The sequence below is a fragment of the Pseudophryne corroboree genome, unplaced genomic scaffold, assembly GCF_028390025.1.
Source record: "Pseudophryne corroboree isolate aPseCor3 unplaced genomic scaffold, aPseCor3.hap2 scaffold_2630, whole genome shotgun sequence".
Taxonomy (NCBI): domain Eukaryota; kingdom Metazoa; phylum Chordata; class Amphibia; order Anura; family Myobatrachidae; genus Pseudophryne; species Pseudophryne corroboree.
In genome coordinates this window covers 19,468-27,322 of record NW_026969291.1, presented here as the reverse complement: position 1 = coordinate 27,322, position 7,855 = coordinate 19,468, and the positions used below count along the sequence as shown (strand labels likewise).

The 7,855-nt window shown below is 37.3% G+C and overlaps 1 non-coding gene across 1 annotated transcript; it reads left to right on the top strand.

Moving 5' to 3' along the window:
• Positions 1 to 7,566: 7,566 nt before the first annotated feature.
• Positions 7,567 to 7,640, top strand: TRNAN-GUU (transfer RNA asparagine (anticodon GUU)). Its single transcript has one exon. It is a non-coding gene; the product is annotated as a tRNA-Asn (tRNA).
• Positions 7,641 to 7,855: the final 215 nt, after the last annotated feature.

The following is a 7,855-nucleotide window of genomic DNA, read 5'->3' as shown; positions in this document are numbered from 1 at the left end:
GTAGTGTGTCGGTACACGTGTGTCGACATGTCTGAGGAAGAAGGCTATATTAGAGAGGAGCGGGAGCAAATGAATGTGGTGTCTCCGCCGACAGCTGATTGGATGGATATGTGGAATGTTTTAAATGCTAGTGTAAACTCATTGCACAAAAGATTAGACAAGGCAGAAGCTTTGGGACAGTCAGGGTTTCAACCCATGCCTGATCCTATGTTGCAGGGACTGTCAGGGTCTCATAAGCGCCCACTATCCCAGATTGTTGACACAGATACCGACACGGATTCTGACTCCAGTGTCGATTACGATGATGCAAAGTTACAGCCAAAATTGGCAAAATCCATTCGATTTATGATTATGGCAATAAAAGATGTTTTGCACATCACAGAGGAACCCCCTGTCGCTGACAAGAGGGTACATATGTACAAGGGAAAGAAGCCTGAGGTAACCTTTCCCCCCTCACACGAGCTGAACGAGTTATGTGAAAAAGCTTGGGAATCTCCAGATAAAAGACTGCAGATTTCCAAAAGGATTCTTATGGCGTATCCTTTCCCATCAACGGATAGGTTACGATGGGAATGCTCCCCTAGGGTGGACAAAGCATTAACACGCTTATCCAAGAAGGTAGCCCTCCCGTCCCAGGATACGGCTACCTTCAAAGAGTGTGCTGACCGCAAACAGGAGATTACCCTGAAGTCCATTTATACACATTCAGGTACCTTACTCAGACCGGCAATTGCGTCGGCCTGGGTGTGTAGTGCTGTAGCGGCATGGACAAATACCTTATCTGAGGGGATGGATAGCCTAGACAAGGATACTATTTTATTGACCCTGGGGCATATAAGAGATGCTGTCCTATATATGTGTGTATGCAAACTACAGGTGGTGCTGCAGGGCCCACACCCTTTTACTTGTCTTGTAGAGCAGCTCTGAAGCTGTTACAGTGCCCAGCTGCTGCAAGAAATCAGCTTGAATGCTTCAGGGGCTTGGGCATGGCCAACATGAGCCCCACACCGAAGGAGGGTGGGGGTGTTTAATGCAAACTTGGGGTTATACAAGCGCCGCAAAAGGCCGCCATGCCCTGCATGCCCCTTTTCTCTTTTCATATACAGATGAGGGTTCCAGCCAACTTTGGCCCACTGCTTGGATGACATCACCGTATGCAAATCCGTCTGCTGCAGACCTTCCCCCAGGAATGCTTGCAATAGTTGTTGCATATGGTTCGCTGCGTAGCAATCAGTTGAAAAAAAAATGGCTAATCTGTGCATGCGCATGCTCATCGTACGGGTACAAAGTCCATTGTGGTTTTGCACTAGTTCTAGCGATTATTCCAATCACAGAACAGGCCACAAGGAGATTGACAGAAAGAGGGCGTTTCTGGGTGTCAACTGACCGTTTTCAGGGAGTGCTTGGAAAAATGCAGGCGTGGCATAAGAAATGCAGACGTGGCTGGGCATTCGCTGGATGCATATAGCAAAGGATAGTTTCAATCTGCCTACCTCTGGGTTATGGGTCCAGCATGCTTCCATTGCAGTACTCTGCTGCACATGTAAGTGCAAGAGATCCTGAAGCACTCCCTCATCATGGGAAAGTACCAATGTGTTTATTCATTGGTTGATGGAAGAAACATCTTACAAAAACTCTCCAGATTATTGATTTTTTAATATTTTTCTAGGAAACGTTCTAGATGTATGCTTATTAGCCTTTGTCAGTATGTACTGTTTGCAAAGTGTCTCGGTAGCGCAATCGGTTAGTGTGTTCGGCTATTAACCAAAAGGTTGGTGGTTCAATCCCACCCAGGGACGTAATTGACCTTGTGATCAGATTTTGGTGATATTTAAGTAGACAAGTCAAAATTTCAAACCCCCTCTTATTGTGTAGGGTACCTGGCCTTCTCTGATGTAATCAGAGTTAGATTTGATTCAGTGATTTTATAAAAAACAGCTAGGAAGCACAATTTAGCAGTGGGTTGCAGAGAAAAAAAATATGCTGGCAGAAAAATCCAATTGAGTGATTAAACAGCTCTTCATTTTCTGGAATTTATTTTTATGCTAACAAATTTGTTCTCTGAAAAGTGTCCACAAAGCCAAGTCTCTGATTAACACCTTTGTAAGGATGGTTTTTCACCTATTACTAAATTAAACTTGCTTCATTGGAAAGGCAGCAAGATGCATCCTCATTTCAATGTCTACTGAAATAATACAGGTTGACACCAGGAAACATTAACGCCACTGCATCTTTGCTGCTTTCTCACATGGAAGTCTGTTTAATGTGAAAACAAGGTGATATCTAATTAGCACACAGGTAAGGAATTACGAAAATCTTTATTTAAGGGTGAAGATGTTTCTCACAAAATTGTTGCCCCAATGCATCATTGAAATTCAAGCTGGAAAGATGATTTTAATATATCACTTGTACATTTTGTATTGCTCTTCTGGTGACAATGTAGTTTTTTTGTCAATTACCATTTTAATAACAGGGTAAAGAAAATTAAGTGGATTTTTGAAAGAAAACTATACTGTCAATATACTATTAAAACAAATTAAAATGGTAAAAGTTATTGTACTTTAAGTAAAAATAAAAGAGCAAAAATATCAATCCCAGTTTTGATTACTTAAATTAACAAAAAAAATGCATATAGCAAAGGATAGTTTCAATCTGCCTACCTCTGGGTTATGGGTCCAGCATGCTTCCATTGCAGTACTCTGCTGCCCATGTAAGTGCAAGAGATCCTGAAGCACTCACTCATCATGGGAAAGTACCAATGTGTTTATTCGTTGGTTGATGGAAGAAACATCTTACAAAAACTCTCCAGATTATTGATTTTTTAATGTTTTTCTAGGAAACGTTCTAGATGTATGCTTATTAGCCTTTGTCAGTATGTACTTTTTGCAAAGTGTCTCTGTGGCGCAATCGGTTAGTGTGTTTGGCTGTTAACCAAAAGGTTGGTGGTTCAATCCCACCCAGGGATGTAATTAACCTTGTGATCAGATTTTGGTGATATTTAAGTAGACAAGTCAAAATTTCAAACCTCCTCTTATGGTGTAGGGTACATGGCCTTCTCTGATGTAATCAGAGTTAGATTTGATTCAGTGATTTTATAAAAAACAGCTAGGAAGCACAATTTAGCAGTGGGTTGCAGAGAAAAAAAATATGCTGGCAGAAAAATCCAATCGAGTGATTAAACAGCTCTTCATTTTCTGGCTTTATTTTTATGCTAACAAATTTGTTCTCTGAAAAGTGTCCACAAAGCCAAGTCTCTGATTAACACCTTTGTAAGGATGGTTTTTCACCTATTACTAAATTAAACTTGCTTCATTGGAAAGGCAGCAAGATGCATCCTCATTTCAATGTCTACTGAAATAATACAAGTTGACACCAGGAAACATTAACGCCACTGCATCCTTGCTGCTTTCTCATGTGGAAGTCTGTTTAATGTGAAAACAAGGTGATATCTAATTAGCACACAGGTAAGGAATTAAGAAAATCTTTATTTAAGGGTGAAGATGTTTCTCACAAAATTGTTGACCCAATGCATCATTGAAATTCAAGCTGGAAAGATGATTTTAATATATCACTTGTACATTTTGTATTGCTCTTCTGGTGACAATGTAGTTTGTTTTTGTCAATTACCATTTTAATAATAGGGTAAAGAAAATGAAGTGGATTTTTGAAAGAAAACAATACTGTCAATATACTATTAAAACAAATTAAAATGGTAAAAGTTATTGTACTTTAAGTAAAAATAAAAGAGCCAAAATATCAATCCCAGTTTTGGATTACTTTAATTAACAAAAAAAAAAAGCATACAGCAGAGGATAGTTTCAATCTGCCTACCTCTGGGTTATGGGTCCAGCATGCTTCCATTGCAGTACTCTGCTGCACATGTAAGTGCAAGAGATCCTGAAGCACTCACTCATCATGGGAAAGTACCAATGTGTTTCTTCGTTGGTTGATGGAAGAAACATCTTACAAAAACTCTCCAGATTATTGACTTTTTAAAGTTTTGCTAGGAAACGTTTTAGATGAATGCTTATTAGCCTTTGTCAGTATGGACTTTTGCAAAGTGTCTCTGTGGCGCAATCAGTTAGTATGTATGGCTATTAACCAAAAGGTTGGTGGTTCAATCCCACCCAGGGACCTAATTGACCTTGTTATCAGATTTTGGTGATCTTTAAGTAGACAAGTCAAAATTTCAAACCCCCTGTTATGGTGTAGGGTACTTGGCCTTCTCTGATGTAATCAGAGTTAGATTTGATTCAGTGATTTTATAAAAACAGCTTGGAAGCACAATTTAGCAGTGGGTTGCAGAGAAAAAAAATATGCTGGCAGAAAAATCCAATTGAGTGATTAAACAGTTTTTTATTTTCTGGCTTTATTTTTATGCTAACGAATTTGTTCTCTGAAAAGTGTCCACAAAGCCAAGTCTCTGATTAACACCTTTGTAAGGATGGTTTTTCACCTATTACTAAATTAAACTTGCTTCATTGGAAAGGCAGCAAGATGCATCCTCATTTCAATGTCTACTGAAATAATACAGGTTGACACCAGGAAACATTAACGCCACTGCATCCTTGCTGCTTTCTCATGTGGAAGTCTGTTTAATGTGAAAACAAGGTGATATCTAATTAGCACACAGGTAAGGAATTAAGAAAATCGTTATTTAAGGGTGAAGATGTTTCTCACAAAATCGTTGCCCCAATGCATCATTGAAATTATAGCTGGAAAGATGATTTTAATATATCACTTGTACATTTTGTATTGCTCTTCTGGTGACAATGTAGTTTGTTTTTGTCAATTACCATTTTAATAATAGGGTAAAGAAAATGAAGTGGATTTTTGAAAGAAAACAATACTGTCAATATACTATTAAAACAAATTAAAATGGTAAAAGTTATTGTACTTTAAGTAAAAATAAAAGAGACAAAATATCAATCCCAGTTTTGGATTACTTTAATTAACAAACAAAAAAATGCATATAGCAGAGGATAGTTTCAATCTGCCTACCTCTGGGTTATGGGCCCAGCATGCTTCCATTGCAGTACTCTGCTGCACATGTAAGTGCAAGAGATCCTGAAGCACTCACTCATCATGGGAAAGTACCAATGTGTTTCTTCGTTGGTTGATGGAAGAAACATCTTACAAAAACTCTCCAGATTATTGACTTTTTAAAGTTTTTCTAGGAAACGTTTTAGATGAATGCTTATTAGCCTTTGTCAGTATGAACTTTTGCAAAGTGTCTCTGTGGCGCAATCAGTTAGTATGTACGGCTATTAACCAAAAGGTTGTTGGTTCAATCCCACCCAGGGACCTAATTGACCTTGTTGTCAGATTTTGGTGATCTTTAAGTAGACAAGTCAAATTTCATACCCCCTGTTATGGTGTAGGGTACCTGGCCTTCTCTGATGTAATCAGAGTTAGATTTGATTCAGTGATTTTATAAAAACATCTAGGAAGCACAATTTAGCAGTGGGTTGCAGAGAAAAAGAAATATGCTGGCAAAAAAATCAAATTGCGTGATTAAACAGCTCTTCATTTTCTGGCTTTATTTTTATGCTAACAAATTTGTTCTCTGAAAAGTGTCCACAAAGCCAAGTCTCTGATTAACACCTTTGTAGGGATGGTTTTTCACCTATTACTAAATTAAACTTGCTTCATTGGAAAGGCAGCAAGATGCATCCTCATTTCAATGTCTACTGAAATAATACAGGTTGACACCAGGAAACATTAACGCCACTGCATCCTTGCTGCTTTCTCATGTGGAAGTCTGTTTAATGTGAAAACAAGGTGATATCTAATTAGCACACAGGTAAGAAATTACGAAAATCTTTATTTAAGGGTGAATATGTTTCTCACAAAATTGTTGACCCAATGCATCATTGAAATTCAAGCTGGAAAGATGATTTTAATATATCACTTGTACATTTTGTATTGCTCTTCTGGTGACAATGTAGTTTTTTTTGTCAATTACCATTTTAATAATAGGGTAAAGAAAATTAAGTGGATTTTTGAAAGAAAACTATACTGTCAATATACTATTAAAACAAATTAAAATGGTAAAAGTTATTGTACTTTAAGTAAAAATAAAAGAGCAAAAATATCAATCCCAGTTTTGATTACTTAAATTAACAAAAAAAAATGCATATAGCAAAGGATAGTTTCAATCTGCCTACCTCTGGGTTATGGGTCCAGCATGCTTCCATTGCAGTACTCTGCTGCACATGTAAGTGCAAGAGATCCTGAAGCACTCCCTCATCATGGGAAAGTACCAATGTGTTTATTCATTGGTTGATGGAAGAAACATCTTACAAAAACTCTCCAGATTATTGATTTTTTAATATTTTTCTAGGAAACGTTCTAGATGTATGCTTATTAGCCTTTGTTAGTATGTACTGTTTGCAAAGTGTCTTGGTGGCGCAATCGGTTAGTGTGTTCGGCTATTAACCAAAAGGTCGGTGGTTCAATCCCACCCAGGGACGTAATTGACCTTGTGATCAGATTTTGGTGATATTTAAGTAGACAAGTCAAAATTTCAAACCCCCTCTTATTGTGTAGGGTACCTGGCCTTCTCTGATGTAATCAGAGTTAGATTTGATTCAGTGATTTTATAAAAAACAGCTAGGAAGCACAATTTAGCAGTGGGTTGCAGAGAAAAAAAATATGCTGGCAGAAAAATCCAATTGAGTGATTAAACAGCTCTTCATTTTCTGGAATTTATTTTTATGCTAACAAATTTGTTCTCTGAAAAGTGTCCACAAAGCCAAGTCTCTGATTAACACCTTTGTAAGGATGGTTTTTCACCTATTACTAAATTAAACTTGCTTCATTGGAAAGGCAGCAAGATGCATCCTCATTTCAATGTCTACTGAAATAATACAGGTTGACACCAGGAAACATTAACGCCACTGCATCTTTGCTGCTTTCTCACATGGAAGTCTGTTTAATGTGAAAACAAGGTGATATCTAATTAGCACACAGGTAAGGAATTACGAAAATCTTTATTTAAGGGTGAAGATGTTTCTCACAAAATTGTTGCCCCAATGCATCATTGAAATTCAAGCTGGAAAGATGATTTTAATATATCACTTGTACATTTTGTATTGCTCTTCTGGTGACAATGTAGTTTTTTTGTCAATTACCATTTTAATAACAGGGTAAAGAAAATTAAGTGGATTTTTGAAAGAAAACTATACTGTCAATATACTATTAAAACAAATTAAAATGGTAAAAGTTATTGTACTTTAAGTAAAAATAAAAGAGCAAAAATATCAATCCCAGTTTTGATTACTTAAATTAACAAAAAAAATGCATATAGCAAAGGATAGTTTCAATCTGCCTACCTCTGGGTTATGGGTCCAGCATGCTTCCATTGCAGTACTCTGCTGCCCATGTAAGTGCAAGAGATCCTGAAGCACTCACTCATCATGGGAAAGTACCAATGTGTTTATTCGTTGGTTGATGGAAGAAACATCTTACAAAAACTCTCCAGATTATTGATTTTTTAATGTTTTTCTAGGAAACGTTCTAGATGTATGCTTATTAGCCTTTGTCAGTATGTACTTTTTGCAAAGTGTCTCTGTGGCGCAATCGGTTAGTGTGTTTGGCTGTTAACCAAAAGGTTGGTGGTTCAATCCCACCCAGGGACGTAATTAACCTTGTGATTAGATTTTGGTGATATTTAAGTAGACAAGTCAAAATTTCAAACCTCCTCTTATGGTGTAGGGTATATGGCCTTCTCTGATGTAATCAGAGTTAGATTTGATTCAGTGATTTTATAAAAAACAGCTAGGAAGCACAATTTAGCAGTGGGTTGCAGAGAAAAAAAATATGCTGGCAGAAAAATCCAATCGAGTGATTAAAC